General features: G+C 37.8%; 1 protein-coding gene across 2 annotated transcripts in view; it reads right to left on the reverse strand.

Annotated features, from left to right (window-relative positions):
- LOC113055768 (phosphatidylcholine transfer protein-like) overlaps positions 1 to 15,741 on the reverse strand; it is a 52,529-nt gene that overhangs the window by 31,176 nt on the left and 5,612 nt on the right. Inside the window, exon 3 of one of the 2 annotated variants that reach the window (XR_003277577.1) lies at positions 755 to 903. The exons of the other annotated variant lie outside the window; for it this stretch is intronic. The gene's annotated coding sequence lies outside the window, so the exon portion shown is untranslated. The remainder of the gene's footprint in view (positions 1 to 754; positions 904 to 15,741) is intronic. 2 annotated transcript variants of the gene reach the window in all.

The raw sequence follows: 15,741 nt of genomic DNA on the forward strand, positions 1-15,741 counted from the left end.
GATCTAAGTACAGCTCCAACTTCTTCTGTGATTTAGTAGCATGTTTCCAGTAGGTGATGTAATTCTGTTTTTGTAACTGGATAATGTGGTTTGGTCGGATGGTGCTGTGCTGGTCTGGCTGTAGTTTGAGCATCAGCTGTGAGAGAGCGCTCCTCTGCAGGTTCTGCTCCTGACACCGCAGGGCTTCAGCCTGGTATGAGCTCGGCTCGCTGCGCTTCAGGTGCTGGTAGAACTTCACCGCTCTTTTTGGATACTGATCAATAAGGGGTATTGTCCTAATTCAGCTCTGCACGAGTTGTTTGGCGTTGATCTGTTTACTTTTAGAATATTTTTACAAATTTGTGTATGCAGAGTTTCAATTTCTTCTTTTTCCCATTTAGAAAAATCTTGGGTTTTTAGAGGTCCCCATATCTCGCTGCCTCACCTGTCCTCTCCTGTCCTCTCCTCATCTCTCCTCACCTGTCCTCTCCTCTCCTGTTCTCTCCTCAGCTCACCTCTCCCCACCTATCCTATCCTTTCCTTTCCTTTCCTCTCCTCTCCTCACTTCTCCTCTCCTCTGCTCTCCTCTCCTCATCTCTCCTCACCTGTCCTCTCCTCTCCTCTCCTCACCTCTCCTCTCGTGTTCTCTCCTCTCCTCTCCTCTCCTCCCCTCTCCTCACCTGTCCTCTCCTCTCCTCTCCTCACCTCTCCTCTCGTGTTCTCTCCTCTCCTCCCCTCTCTTCTCCTCTCCTCTCCTCTCATCTCCTCAGCTCACCTCTTCTCTCCTCTCCTGACAGCCCGGTATGCGCTGCAACCTGAACTCCCTCAGGAATGAAAGCTCTGAAATCTGCAGCCAGCGCTTCGGGATGTTTGGTGCCACGGGACGACCCTGTGCTTGACCTGCAGCTTCTCAGCCCATTTGGTCTAACAGAGGGATAAGGCAGGAAGACAAATTACTCAAGAGCAACCTCCAAAGTTTAGATTTGGACTCTTATAAACTAGACTCAAGGCTACAGTCCTGAAGTACAAACACACTTATGCTGGAAAAAAAAGTGATATTTATAATTCTGTCATGTTAAAAAAGATTTCTACTTCAAGTAAATGCAGTTCTCTGATCATTAATAATATATATTTTTTTAACTTCTAAAGAAATTGCTTTATTTTTATTGACTTTTTTTTCTTTTCTTTTTAGAGATTTTTTAGGTTGTTTTAGTTTGAACCCACAAACATTGAAGATCAATGTTAGAGAACAATTTATTAACACTTGATTGTTAAACTACTTCAGTCAGCGGAAGTGAGAGAAATATTTTTATTACATTTGAAATATGGATATTCTTACAGAAACTCATGGATTCGTAACTTTATTCTCACTGTTGCCACGGCCGTCATGTTGTAGAGAAACGGTTTCATTGTGAAAATAAAACTTCTGTGTTTGGTCTTCCAAAAGAGGACACAACTAGAAATCAGTGGTTAAGTTGTATTTACAATACTGTTCTAGAACAGTTCAACCCATGTCATATTCAGATGTGTGCAGCGCATGTTGCGGAGGACAAGGACAGTCTGGTGCTTCTGACTCACAGCCTGCAAATAATTTGTTCATATTTAAAGAATTTGCCACTGATGTAGAGTAGGCTTGTTATAAAAGAGCTATTTATTTATAATCGTTTAATTATATATTACAAGATATTGCTTTCAAAATAAAGGTCTGCTTACAAGACTTTTTTAAAATGCCAAATATCGAGTACATCAGCCACTAGTATGTATGGATGAAATTTAAAGAGTCTTGCTGTCATTGAAGCATGTTAAAAGCTGTGGCCAGACTATTGTTCTGAAGTCTGTGTGCATGAAACTCTGCAAATAAAACAGCCTCTATATATATTTCCATCTCTTCAGTCTCTATTTTAAATCAGCAGTGTCCTTCATCCTCTGTGCACTACAGGCTTTGATTTATAAAGGGCAGAAATCAGACTTTATGAGAGATTGAATTTTCCAGTCATAATCCTTCTGTACAATCCAGTGACTGTATTCCAGCAATCACACACACATCTGTTTTAACGCTCAGGCTGCCAGCTTTGACTGACAGAGCCGCTGGTACCAGGCAAAGCCATCAAACACTCTGAGCCAGGCAGGGGACTATGAAAACGCTTCTGCTTAAAATATCACTGAGGCCTTTAAAATCAGCCAACGAATGGCGAGTTGGTGGCGATACCTGCACAGGTCAGTGAGCCGAACGGCGAACACGCCACGGACAGGAGTGCTAGCAGACTTTCCAAACTCTGGAGGTTATTTGAGAGGAGAGATGGACACTGAGGTGCGAGGAACAGCCAGCACTGACAGATTCAACCCAAACACTCGTCTTTAGCTCACAATGATGACCATTAGACATCACCCGAATCCTCAGGGAAACCTCACTAAAATCACATTTTTCAATAGCGAGTGATCTAACCAAATTAACCAGCGTTAAATATAACATTTTGATTAAATTGTGAAGTATTTTCCCAAATATGAAAAATTCATAATAGATAAAACTAACATTTTAGACAGTACACTAAATAAAATAAATAAATATATGTGTGTTTTATTATTATATATATTTATAATTTTGTTTCTAATACCTCACCATTACTAAACATCACCTCTAAACATTCCTAAAATTAAAATTAACATTTAATTTATAAAAATATAAAATAAATGAATCAAGAATAGTTGTAATAAATAACAGAAGGATGCTTCACCAACACCAAAAAAAATAAATAAATAAAATGATAAAAAAATAAAATAAAACGTAATAAAAAAATTAAGTAAAAAAATAAATAAAATATAAATAAATAAATATTCCTGCTCAGATTTCTGACTTTGATATCTTGGAAAATCTGTCCAGAGTTTGAAACATTTGACACATTTTAAATGTAAAAGGTTTTTTTTTCTGTTGGAAAAAAAAATAAAAAATCTAAGAAGCAGGAGACCTTAAACCAAAAGTGTCTATTTAATCTCCACAGAATCTCAAAGAGAAACAACTGAGAGCCAAGACACTGTCTGATTTTTGTTTCTTATGATAGTGTAGTATTTCCAACAGACGTTTGCAAACATTACCCAGTAAGGAGACACTAAACCTCAGGTTTCTATAGGTATCCAACCGTCTCTGCCACCGTCTCTGAGCTCAACCCAAAACAAACAGCAGCAGACAGCCACACACATGGCATATGCGTGTTCAATAAACACACACACACACAGTTTGAGCACTCTATAAACTCATACACACACACACTATACAGCCGTTTCATAAACACACTGAATATAAAGCCACTCGACCGCGAGTGTGAACGCAGACGGTGAGCCACAGCCATCTGATCCCTGGCCTTCCATAAACACCACAGAAACAAACCCAGGCAGAAGAGGAGCGCTGAACAAACCCACAGACAGAGAGCATGCTGGGTAATTCTGTTTCTGATAGTGCTGAAGCTTCAGTTAATGCTAGCTGTTCATGTCGTAGCTTCATTCATCTCGAGTCTCAATTTAACCATGAGAAGTCCAGTCGAGTCAGTTAGTGAATATTTGTTTCTTGGACATTTTCTCCTGGTTTAATGTCATTAAAGGCCTCCAATGTTGAGCTTTCTTAGCTCAGAACACTTAACATCTCAGTTATAGATATCTCAGATATAGATAAAATAACAAAGCAGACTCAGGTTTCTTCTAAAACTGAGACAATCATTCATATATTGTTAAGGAATTCACTGCCTATATTCACAAAGTGACACTTTTGTATCTTAGTGCACCATTAGTAGCTAAATTAAATTACATATTAATTTAAATTAAATTAATTATTGTTGTTGTGTAAAGCGTTTTTGGGATAAGTGAAATCTGCTATAAATAATCAAATAATTTATATAAATAAAAACATTATTATTATTATTATTATTACAATTTAAATGTATGCACTTTATAGCAGACACTTTTATCCAAAGCGACTTACAGTTCATTCAGGCTATACATTTTTACCTATCATGGATTCCCGGGGAATCAAAGCCCCAACCTTGCGCTTGATAACGCAGTGCTCTACCAATTGAGCTACAGGAACACTTATTTACACCTTTTACAGAATGAAAAGTTGCTTTAATGCTACAATCCATGAAAAAAAAAATATTAAGAACTTCATTTTCAGATCTGTAACTTTAGAGACTCAAATCTTGCCACAGTTTGAATCATCTGATGGGAGACACGTATGAAATTATCCATTCAGTTAACAATCTCATCGCTATCGAGGAGAAACACCCAAGCTATCCATGAGATTGTTAGATTTTTATTTATTGTGATAGCGCTCAAACACATTTCATAACAATATTCAGATTTTCTTTTCAGCAGTTGTTTGTACACATGCCCCAGTGGATCTGATGAAGCTCGGTCTGAGTTTCACAGCCTGGCTCTTCTCAGCAAAGCTATGAAATCTCTCTCTTTCTCTCTCTTATTCTTGTTCTCTCTTAGTCATTCATCCCGTCTGTCCCTTAAATATGTCGTGTGGCCTCTCCATTCCTCATCTGCTGCCAGAGCTTTTCAGCACTCAGGACCTGATGAAAACCATGAACCGCCAAGATATTTTTTTCACTTCTCTATGCTTATGCTCCCCAATAAAAATCAGTTTGTACTATTATGATACAAAACTTGCTTTATACCTTGAAGTCAACAAAACAGATCCAATTTACTTTTGATTAATACATTTCTGATATTGCCTATGTATATTTATTTATTATTTTGCCAGATTTAGCATTCCATAATGTCCAGTTGAGTCACTTTGTGGGTTGATTGATTGATTGATTGATTGATTTGAAGAAAAATACATTATTATTCTAATTATTATTATTATTATTATTAATTGTATTATTTACGAAATGGAAAACATTGAGAGGGCTCGCATGAAGATCAAGCCAAGCAAGTCCAGAAGCATCTCTATCATCAATGGGAAGCTGTCAGACCACCGCTTCCAAATTGGTGAGGAACCCACCACAACTGTCTCCGAGAAGCCTAGGTCGGTGGTATAATGCCTCCCTTAAAGACAAAGAGCAAGTGGAGCAGCTTAGGAAGGAGGTAGCCAGTGGCCTGGAGAAGACTTTACGGCAAAGGGATGCTACACATGCCCATTCCCAGTCTGATAGAGCAGTACAAGTGTGCCAAAGTCAGACTGGAAATGATGCTACTGGATTTCTAACGATCCATTTGTAGCCCAAGCTGCCCCCATCTTGGCCACCGGGAGGAAATGGACGCAGCTGGCTGCAACGGAGCAGCCAAAGGCAGCACTCAGACACAAAGACATCGTGGGGCGAGTGCAGGAGGGGAGGAGTGGTCTTGGACTTGGGGACAGTACACCAGTGTGCAGCAAGGCCTCTCCATCTCAGAAATGCAAGATGGTGGTCCAGGAGGTATGTCAGGAGGAGGAAGCAAGAAGGTGCACCCAAGCTGTGGCTCAGGCAAAGCAAGGGCAGTGGATGGCATGGGAAGGAGTGGAGAAGAGGAAGATCTCCTGGAAAGAGCTGTGGGAGATGGAGGCATTCAGGGCAAGCTTTACCATCAGGGCTGCCTACGATGTCCTACCTTCTCCCGCAAATCTAAGACAATGGCATGCCAAAGACCCCACGTGCCCTTTATGCCCGAGTCTAGCAACACTAAAGCACATCTTAGTGGGATGCAAGACCAGCCTCACTCAAGGCTGTTACACCTGGCGGCACAACCAGGTGCTAAAGTGTCTTGCAGCAGTGTTGGAAAGTCCTTCCTCCCCTATCACCCCAGTGGCAGCCAACACCATTTGTTAGGGAGGGTGAGGGTCAAGCCAACCTCACCACCATAAGATCAGACTCTGGTCAGCTGGGCAGAGCACGGGACTGGAAGCTGCTGGCAGACTTGAGCAAGAAACTCTGCTTCCCAGCTGAAATCAAAGCCACCAACCTGGGCCCAGACCTTGTTCTGTGATCAGCTTTGCTCAAGCTTGTCTACATTATCTAGCTCACCATGCCCTGGGAGGGTGCAGTGGAGGAGGCCTATGAATGGAAAAGGTTGAGGTACGCTGAAATTGCATCCAATGCGCAACAACAAGGTTGGAATGTGAAATTACGGCCATTGGAAGTAGGCTGCTGAGGGTTCGTAGCCACCTCAACATCCAGGCTACTCAGGGAGATGGGAGTGCGAGGAAAGACCCACCGGGAAGCCAGTGGCTATGGGTGAGGAGAAAAGACTCCGCCTGGGTCTTCAAGTGAGTTGATGGCACCTAGGGAGTGAACCTGGGATGCTGGGATTCACTGCTAAACCCTCTGGAGGTGTCGTGGGCCTATCAGCGAAATACTAAGGAATGAGGGCGCCCACTTGACAACCCAAAGGATGCCATCATTCAATCGACCATCCCACGGAGTCTCATCGGAGCCTCAATTATGCATTAAGGGATATCAACATCAAGTCCTATACAACAGATTTACATAGTGCCTTTCACATAACTCAAAGATTATTTAATAATACAATTCATGATCAAGGAAAATTAAATAAAATTAAATAAAATTAAATAACAAATTATAACAATATTGACCTCAATATTGACATTTCACTAAAGCATTAGAGTGTAACCTTTTTTTTTTTTTGCATTATTGAGACACTGTTTTCCAAATGAATGTTGTTCAGTGCTTTGGCGCAATGTATTTTGTTTAAAGCACTATATAAATAAAGGTGATTGATTGATTGATTGAACTGAAGATACACCAACTATACCCTATAAACTAATACATTTAATCTAGAATGGGCGTCTATGATGATTATGATGCTGCTGCTGCTGTCAAAGGGCGTCTCCTCAAACAATAATGCATTTGTGCCATAAACCACCTACTTGGGCTCACTTTTGCACTTGAGCCTAAAGCAAATCGTGAAACCAGATGTTCAAATATACAATGCATACATGCTGACTAAATACTGATGGATCACAGGAACACAACAAGTGAGTCATTGGTTTCCCCTATGCTGGCCGTCCAGTCAGATAAGAAATGGCCTTTCCTGCTTTGATTCATGCCCTGTTCACTTTGACCTACAGATGGACGTCTTTGCAGGTGAGTGATTGTGAGATCAAACCAGCCCGGTTGTTTTGTGTGAAAATGACACTGCAGAATTCAGAAAATAATGCACACCCGATGTGTCGTGACCGCATCACCACCTCAGGTCTGCATTATTTTTCTTATAATGCAACGGATCGTCGTCAATTATTCCTTACGTGTTTTAGTATATCATGTGTTTTAAAATGAGTGAAATGCCAATCAGCATTCAGGAACTATCCGTGTGACATTAATCAGTGATTAACATCAAAACAATTGATAAATCACAAAATGATCAATCACTGAATAACATTGAATAAAATCCTCTTCATTATTCGGTGTGGACAGAAGGCTTCCTATGTTCGTTTGATTATTTAATTAGCATGTTTTGGGCCTCAATTGGCCGTCTACACATCTCAGTTAAGCTACAAAACAATTATTGTGAAAACCTCCATGCAGACGTGGTGTGTTTGTCCTTGAAAGCCACAGATAAGTGTGTGTAAATGATCTGAGCTGGAGTGTGATGATCTGAGAGGAGTCTCTAATGTATCTGAAGCAGGAACCTGATCCCAAATATGTTGATTTTGCCTAATACGCTTCATAAATAAAGGCCGCAGGATGGGGCTTATCCCTCTCCTTGGGGTTTATGGGTCTAATGGAGAAGCTGTTGGTGACTGGTCACGGTGGTTCATGGTCTGGTGCGGGGCTTTATTAACTACCGGACAGTTTATTGAATTCCAGTTCAGTTCACAGACAGCTTTACTGTTGGCTCCAACCGCAGTCACTCAATAACAAACAGCCACGCAGAGCTGTTTACAGTCTGAGTCTTTACTGGCCACCCTCATACAACACTGACCTCCATTCTGTCTCACTCTTAAACTTCCTTCACTTCCAGATTCAATACATTAAAGGAAAAGGTCCTCCCTAAAATTAAATTCAATTTAATTTTTTCATTCCCTGCCCCCTCATGTTCTTCCAAACCTGTATTCTATGTTTCCTCGTAAATCTGAGTTTATATCTCGCAATTGAATTTTAATATCAATTCAGAGTTTAAATCTCGCAATTCAGAGTTTAAATCTCAGAATTCTCAGTTTATATCTCAGAATTCTGAGTTTAAATATCAACATGTTTAGTTTTTATCTTGCAACTTACTCAAAACAACAATTCTTAGATTAAATCTCTCGATTCTGAGTTTAAATCTCACAATTCCGAATTTAAATCTCACAATTTTTAGGTTTTATCTCACAGCTAACTCAACCACCCCCCCCCCCCCACAATTCTCTGATTAAATCTATCAATTTTGAGTTTAAATCTCGCAATTCTCAATTTTTATCTCACAAATTTGGAGTTATTATCTCACAATTGTCAGTTTAAACCACAAAATTCTGAGTTTTCATTTTGCAATTCCTAATGTTTTTATCTTACAATTCTGAAAAGAAGATAAAAAGACACAATTAAATTTACATTTTTTTTTTGTATTCTGTGGCAAAATAGCTTCCATAATTAGCAGTAATATACTTAAAGTGGAAGTCTATGAGCAAAAACATGGTTTACAGTCAGAAATCACAACATTATAGCACTCATTTCTTATCAAATGTGTATTATTTGAGCTGTAAAATTGTTTACATTTTATTTTAGTTGTGGCACTACTGTTCTAGGTGGATGAACAAAATTGCATTTATCACTATATAAAATGGCCTTTTCTTGTAACAAGTTAGAGTTACCAGGTTGATTTAAAGTAGTTCAAGTAATTATGTGATTTTAATTCCCATTCTGTCTCGTCAGCATGCATAATATGGCTTTTAAAGTGCAGTTATTTAAACATTTATTCGACTGCGCAGGGTACTTACATTAAACGTACCTCACTTTAACCACAATTTAAATGAGGGATGAGTCAAAACTATTGAACTTAGTCTTGTATTTCTCAAGGAAAGCATACAGTATGTGCACATAATCAAAACACTGTCTGTCTGTCTGTACATGGGCAAAATAAACAAGCGCAACCAACCACTATGACATGACACGACTCTGGGTGGGATTCAATATATTCAAACCAACAAATAGAAAGTTCATCCAAAAATGTATATTCTGTCATCATTTACTCACTCATTAAAGGTTAGTGCATTATTAACTGACAAAATGTCTTCTCAAGGAGCTTCTAAAAATATATATTTAAAATAAAATAAACATTAAAAATAAATGTAAATAATAAGAAAAATAAAATAATTCTTAATCTAAAAAAAAAAAAAATCAGTAGGATTTCTGACTTTATCAACAAAAAATTAAATAATAGTGTTTCACTCAACTGCTCCCTTTATCAAAAATTTGAAGAAACAATTATTCACTTATATTGTAAATATTTCATCCAAAGTGTTTTGGATTGACTGTTCAAACTTTATGAAAATGAATTTATCCCCAAACCTTTGTATCAGCCAAAATGTGTGTTCTTTGAAACAAGACCCCTTTCATATTAAGTTTATAACTAATTTATTACTATTTCTTTCACATTTTTACATTCATAAATGTACTTTTCCCAGTCAAGTCACCTTTCACCTTTATTTCTATAGCACTTAACACAATACAGACTGTCAAAACAGCTTCACAGAGATTATAGAAAAAAAAAAGATAAAACTGGAGCTACCAAAACACTCTTGATTATAATGACTATTAATGAATTATTGCATAATAATTTACGAGTCATTAATAGCGGACAGATCAGTAATTTTGCAGTGTATGAAGTATGCATTTAACATATGCGCATTTATATGCATTGCTCAAAGGCTGCTTGTTCTCAATTATGTTTCATTGAAGTATCAACTCTGTCTCCGATGATTATTATCAGATGATGAGAAATATCTGAGACACACGAGACTCCTCTTTTTAATCTCATGGGGCTGTTGGAGAAACACTTGGGCTGTGAATGAGATTACAGTAGCAGACGTCTGGTGTTTCTCCGGCCACAGGAGTAATGATATAATGGAGCTATCAGGTCCCTGTGGGCTCCGTCCTCCAGTGCTTAGAGGACAGAGACGTTCTGCTGTAATCATTGGAAATAGTTGCAATCAGACGGAGTGTCAGCTCTTATATTCGCTTCCTTATTTATTTATTTTTTTTGAGACACAGGAGAAAATGAATCTAGTGGCACATCTCAAATGACAGATTAAAAAAAAAATTGAGAAAAACACACTGGATATTCATAAAAAGCGAGAGACTCTGATGCCCCCTTCTGGAGGAATTCTACTTCCTTTGCTTCACACACACACACAGTTATAGAGATGAAGTTGTTTTATTAAATAAGTCTATGGCTACAATAAGATACCAATGGTTCCTAGTGACTGGTACCCTTATGCATAAGTTTAAAATCTGTTGAAACTGAAAAAAAAGAAGAAGAAAAAAACAGAGGAAAATACTTGATCAGAGCACCTGACAAAAACCCTTAGTTTGCTGCCAAAGACAAAGATGACCTGATGAAAGGAGGAAAAACATTTTCCATGCAGATTATAAGGAAATTGCCTTCATGTCAGGACACCTCGCCGAATGCCATTCTTGACCAAGATGAACATTAATAAAGGCAGACTTGAACATGCTAAAACGACCTGTGGACTTCTGGAAGATGTGACCCGACTGGGATGTCCTGGACCCATCAGCGGTATGATTGGTGCAGAAGAACACCATCAACATGGTCATAAACAATTTTTTCTCATTAATCCAGCACAAATCCAGACGGAGACGCAAATGAATTACCTGCAGAAACACTTTGTTTGCACTCCTTTAAACTGGCACCAGATCCTGGACTCTCTTCGACGCCAGAGCGGTTAAGATTTCAACAATGCAAAGCATATGCTTATGAAAATAATTACCTAACCTCGAGTTCAGGGGCTTCTTGGATGCAGACAGAGGGGCCAGACGCAGCTCCGTGTAACGTTTGCAATTATAACCTCCATCAAACCTCACTGCATGCATGGAGAAAAAGCCCATTAAAGCCTATTCAGGATCAAGGATGCCTGTTCCCAGAGGCCTCTCTATCTGTAATTGTAATCTATTCAGAATCACGAAAGCTGCAGACGGGAAGGTTTCTGAGCGGAGCGCCTGTTCAGACAGACGGGCACCTGGGAAATCAGAGGAGGTTTTTTTAGACAGACCAGGAGAAATGTATCGCTTTTTGAAGCTAATTAGTCCTGCATACGACCAATCAGAAGAAATACAACAGCTGGCCAAGAAATATATTTGCCTTGCACTGGTGAAGGACAGCCGGTGGAAAGAAGCGGTGGAGAGCCTGATGTTATTCAAGAGGGCCATTTCAGGGATCAGATGTGGGACAAATATAGATCCTCCATCTCAGTTTTAACTTCAGGTCCATTGTTTCCTCCAGCTCATATTCACTCACATGCATTAAGAGCTCGACCAAGAAAAACACTAACAAGGGTTGATCTCACAGAGCCTGTCAAGGTTACATTTTAGAAATTATATTTTACATTAATGAAAGCTATATTTAGCATCATTTTTGAGTTTTGACATTATTTTATAAGTGGTTGTTATGCAGTTGCTTGAGTATTTTGGCTGGTTGCAAGTTTTGATTAGTTTCTATTCAGTTGCTAAGGTATTCTGGACGGTCATTCGGGAGTTTTGACAGGTTGCTAAGGCATTGCTATGCAGTTGCCAAGGTTTCTGGATGTTTGCTTGGTGTTTCGTTGCTAGGGCATTGCTAAGCAGTTGCTAAGGTTTTCTGGGTGGTTGCTAAGGTTATATAACAGTTTGCTATGACATCATGTAGTCACCTAGGAATTTTGTAGATCTATTTATATTTAGTATTTAAATAAAACAGAATTTATGCTGCTGTTATTTATGATAATTAAAAAATAATAAAAATAATAAGAGTAATATTTACGAGAATCACCTTGGAAGATAATTGTAAAAAAAATACAAACAAATTCAAAAATACAAAAATCCTGCAAAATTACAGTAATCAGAATTTAATGATAAATGTGCTGGACAGTCATGAAAATAAACGTTGAAGATGTGAAACTCGTCATTGACGGTAAGGCAAACTGATTTATCAAATAAATGTACCCAAAAAAAACTCTAATAATGTACAAACGAAAAATATTTCAGCTAGTTGCCACATTTTTCATTTTTTATTTAACTTGTACTCAGATAGATCAATAGATCGATCGATAGATCGATAGATAGATAGATAGATAGATAGATAGATAGATAGATAGACAAGCATTTATGTTCAGTATTTAACAATTCTTATAAAAATAAAACTGCATTCCAAGGCAAAATACCAGTTTATTGCATGAAAACATTTGCAGTAATGAACAGGTGGAAGAAGTATGTAAAGGCAATATTTTTCAATGTTCGGCACTGTGAGTTTAAGAGGTAGATGTCAATAAAACAACAGAACCAGAGGAAAACAATACAGCGAAAGACAATGAAAGCACAACGGAGTCAAATATGATCTCGATTTCTTACTAATAAAACCAGGTTCGTAAACACCAGCAGATAATAATGCCTGTATTGCACCAAACACATCATTCATTCACCACAACATTCAGATTCATGCAGTCCCATGTAAAGTTACATTTAGCATATCTGAACTGAAGAAATCTGACATTTAATAGTCTTGATTACAAGACAGATTTTTCATATCAAAATTATATTTTAACAACCACATTTTTCTGTGCAAAGCATTAACATGTAAACGATTTTGATTTCAGACATGAATACAGGCATAATATTGTCCATGCAAATGCTCATAAATATATTTATATTTCCTAGCAATTGTCATACATGTGATTTATGCTGGATCCTGATCATGTGGTTTCTGTTTTAAAGTATCTGCAAAGTATCAGAAATATAATTGCATTCCCCAATTTACAGCAAGTTACATTAACAGGTAAAAACGGCATTAAAATCAGTGTGAACTTCAGTGTCTTATCCATCAAACAGCAGTTAACTTCACCAGCAGAGAGCGCTGGATCACTGTAATCCATCTGAACCAGTCTGCAGAGGCTCATGGGAAGGAGCAAGGACACATTCAGCACCAGTACATGCTAACATGTCTTATGATATAGACAGTAAGTGCATGACTGTGTTCAGAGCTATATTATAACTATTCAGATCACATACTGCGGCCCTCTTGCTTCACTTAATTCTTACTGTTTTGAATTTTTTTTTTTTTTTTTAAAGAAGCCTCTTCTGTTCACCACGGCTGAATTTGTCTGATCTAAAATACAGTAAAAATTGTGATATTATTATTATTATATATTACTTATTATATAAGAGTATTCTATGTGGGAATATGTTAAAATGTAATTTATTCATATGATGCAAAGCTGCATTTGCATTACTCCAGTCTTCAAGGTCACATATTCTTTGTTATTAATTCAGCCTTTAATAACCAAGAATATAATTGATAATAATGATCAGGATGATTTCTGAAACATCATGACATGCTGAAGACTGGAGTAATGATGCTGAAAATTCAGCTTTGACCACAGCATTAAATTACATTTTATAATATATTAACACAGAATGATGTTTTACTTAGTCTATGTAAATCATTTAGGAAAGACTAAAGTTTGAATGCATGAAGAAGTCAGTGAAAGGTTGAGGAGGAAGTGTCATGGCTTGGGGGATGCTGGGGGATCAGAACCTCCTTCAGCAACATGCAGTTCCTTCCCTGCAAGCATCTCCCAATCAGCCTGCAATTGTCATGCAAGACAAAACTCCCATCACTCTGCAGAATGGGTAAAGCAGCTGAAAACATTGAAATAATAAAATGTCCGTCCCAGAGCTCTGTTCTAAACCCAACTGAAAATCTCTGGCGACAAAGTTATGGTTAAGAAACCCCCTTAAGGAAGAAGAGTGGACCAATATCACACCAGCGCAGTGTGAAAAACGTGTGATGTCCTGCGTGATGTCATTCAGAACAACACAATTTATGACACCTGTAACCTTCAAAAAGTTTCGTTGTAATCTTATTTCGTGCTGCAGTGGTTACTCTTCTCTAATTTTGATCACTGTTTTTTTTACGCAAATGTTTTTGATTAAATTTTGTCAAACGTTAACAGTGGTATACTAAGAGCTAATATTCCTTTACATTTTAGCAATGATGATTAACAATATTTCAGAAAAAAAAATCTAGCATTTATAGATTGTTCTCTAATTTCTATCTCCACTGTATATATTTTTTTATTATTTTTGGTTTAAGTTTATTTGAAATTATTTAAATTCAACTGAAATTAAAATGCAGTAAATCTGTAAATGGGAATCACAATTCGTTTTACATTGTAAAAATAAATATTTTTTATATATTTTGTATTGTGTCATAAATGGAAACAAAAATAATGTAATATCATAATTATTAATGATATTATTTTAATTTCTAACAGTATTTCCAATAAATATATTTGTATATATTTATGTTTTATACTTTTTGAATTAAATATTAATTCAAATAGAGATCCACATACACCTACAACACAAGGAAAAACAAAACCAACAAATACCAAGAAACACACACACCCATAACACTCCCTATTATAGTGCACCTTACCTTTTGTGGAAAATAAATGAGGGACAGGTGAGCACAATTAGACCAACTAAGGTAACAAGAGGATGTGGTAAAGAGGAAACAAGAAGGAGGGGCTAAAGGAACACATGGCCGAGAAAATAACTAACAAGGCCATGTGCTGACACTAGACACAAGAAACAAACATAAAACAAAGTGACAGTGCATAACCCTGACACCAGGTTTAACAAGGTATTTTATTTCCAGTGTGAATGAATCTTTATCCAACCATATTAAATGTCATTTTAGAGACATTGTGTGCTTCCAGTTTTGTGGCAGGATCCTTTTCTGTTCCAGCATGATACAGAGCGACATTCATGTAGTCTGGTGTGGAAGAACTTGTCTGACCTGCATTAAACAGTCCCTCCAGAAAATCGATCGCCTGATTTAATGCATAATCAGCCAAAGGCCACATATTTATGCGGGGTCGCATTTTTTCAAATACGCCGCTCTTTTGCCGCATAAATTGCCGATTTAAGAAAGCGAAATATGCGGGCTAGCATGATTTCAGAAACTCACATATATATTAGCAGAAAGTAGAAAAATGTTGCGTTTACTTCACACAAGTAAAGCGCCATTTCACCCCTATTGCCATGGGAACCTTATGCAGTGATGTAATTACGTGACGTGAACATCATCTGCAAACCCCGCGGTGAAACCAGGGTGAAACTTGAAGCGCGCAAATCATTCTTATTTGCCCAAAAAAATAAGCGCAAAAGAACGCGCGAAGCAGTTTCCCGATTTGTTCACACAATTTCATCGCATAAAATTGCAAAAAATTCCTGCATATTCCGCCGCATTTTTTAAGAGAACGTGCCGCAAAATCAAGGATTTTTGCCCGCAACAATCACAAAAAAAAATCCGCGTTTTTCTGGAGGGACTGATTAAACCCAGACCTGAATCTCTACTGAACTCTTACTCTTATGGGAGGAACTCCCTCAGTCCAGGTCCAATATCTAACATCTAAACATCTTCCCACAAGAGTGGAGGCTAGTGAGGACAAACGCTTTTGCATGTAAATGCTGGGCGTCGTACACATTACATCTGTGCAATAACAGTTTCATATTATAAAACACTTGAGTTCAAAACAAACTAATGTTTAATAGATTTCAGTTGATATTTGAA

The sequence above is a fragment of the Carassius auratus genome, chromosome 3 (assembly GCF_003368295.1).
Source record: "Carassius auratus strain Wakin chromosome 3, ASM336829v1, whole genome shotgun sequence".
Taxonomy (NCBI): domain Eukaryota; kingdom Metazoa; phylum Chordata; class Actinopteri; order Cypriniformes; family Cyprinidae; genus Carassius; species Carassius auratus.